A 1690-nucleotide genomic window follows, 5' to 3' on the forward strand; every position below is an offset into this window, starting at 1 on the left:
GCACCTCCTTCTATATATCTTCCTGTTGGAGGTGATTGGATGTGGTTCATGCTCCCACACTTTTTCTTTCACTTCAGTTCTGTATTCTTTACATATTTTCCAATGTATATATTTACAGTGACCATCTGCAAGCAGGGTTTGACAGACTGATATCAGATGATTCGCACTCTCACCCACTGCATGACAAAACCTACACTGGTCATTTGCTGATATGCCTGGCATTTTCTTGAAGCTGTTTGTCAGGAGGCCTTGATCTTGTGCTCCTATTATCAGTCTTTCTCCATCATAACCTAGATCTCCATTTCTTGTCCATCTGAGTGACTCTTCTCTGTCTATGTAACTTTTTTCCAGTTCGTCTTGAAATCTTCCTGCCCTTCCATGGTCTTTCCACCTTTCCATTCTAAGTTTCTCCTCTCTGTGACTGTATTTCTGCTTGGTCTTCCTGGCTATCATTTTTGCTGGAGTCTGTTCAGTACCCTCTGTGTCTTCTAGCAGAACTCCTGCGAAGTTCTTAGCCTATTTTGTTACTGATGTTAGTTGGCTCAGGGCTCCATTATGGTGTTGGGCAACCTTTTTGATGTTTTCATCCTCAGAGTTTTTTAAGTACTACCCGTAACTTATTATTGCTGCTCTGTAGGCCTGATTGATCTCAGCCAGGCCTAATCCACCTTCTCTGTGAGGGAGGTATATTATGTATGTGACTTAATGTAGGGTGAGAATTTTATAATATCCATCCTATCTAACTCACCTTGTGGCCAGTATATAATGCTAAAACCACATGTCACCAATGGTATTGCCAGCTGGTTTATGACAGTGATCTTGTTCTTTGGTGTTAATTCTTCAAGTGGCTGATGTATTCTTTCTTTATCTTTTCTCTCACTTTCTTGTGTTCTATACCAGTGTTTTCTTCTATTCCCAAGTACTCCTCTGCCTGGTCTTCAACAGATATGCCTTCCTCTACCTTTATACCTTCTGATGTTACTCTCTTCCCTCTCTTTATTGTACTCGTGGCACTCTTGTCCAACACAAATTCCATGCAGGTGTCATTTGAAAATTGGTGGACTGTCCTAACTTGGTCTTTCCAATTTCTCTTCTGAGTCTGCAAACAACTTCAGGTCATTCATGAAGAGCAGGTGGGTGATTCACTCTTTTAATCTCTTCTCTGCTTCTGTTTTTGCTTAGGTCATAGCCAGTGTTAATGTTGTTCAAGATTTTACTAAGCGGATCTATGGTCAAGCAGAATAGAAGTCGTGAAAGGCTGTCACCCTGGAATATTCCTCTTTGGATCTTTATGTCTGGAATTACTATCTGGCCCTCAGAGTGTTTTAGACAGAGAGTGGTCTTCCACTTACTCATCTGTGCTGCCAAGAAAGATCTTATTTCCTCATTGATGTTGTCTAATTCCATACATTTGAATATCCAGGTGCATGGCACGGGTGTCAAATGCCTCCTTCTTGTAATCTATCCAAGCCATTTTAAGATTCCTTTTGTCTTTTCTTACAATATTCTAATATTGTTTTTTTATTAGCAGTTGATCTTAGTACCTAGTTTGTTGTCTTGTGCATCTCTTTGTTCTTTCAATATATTTGCCGAATTCTAGAGTCATAGATCTAATCTGCTAGACTCCTGTGAACCATGTTTGTAGGTTGTTGATAGACAGCAGATGGCCCTATATTTGTTAGGGAGCTCA

This window comes from Macrobrachium nipponense, chromosome 47 (genome assembly GCF_015104395.2).
Source record: "Macrobrachium nipponense isolate FS-2020 chromosome 47, ASM1510439v2, whole genome shotgun sequence".
NCBI lineage: Eukaryota > Metazoa > Arthropoda > Malacostraca > Decapoda > Palaemonidae > Macrobrachium > Macrobrachium nipponense.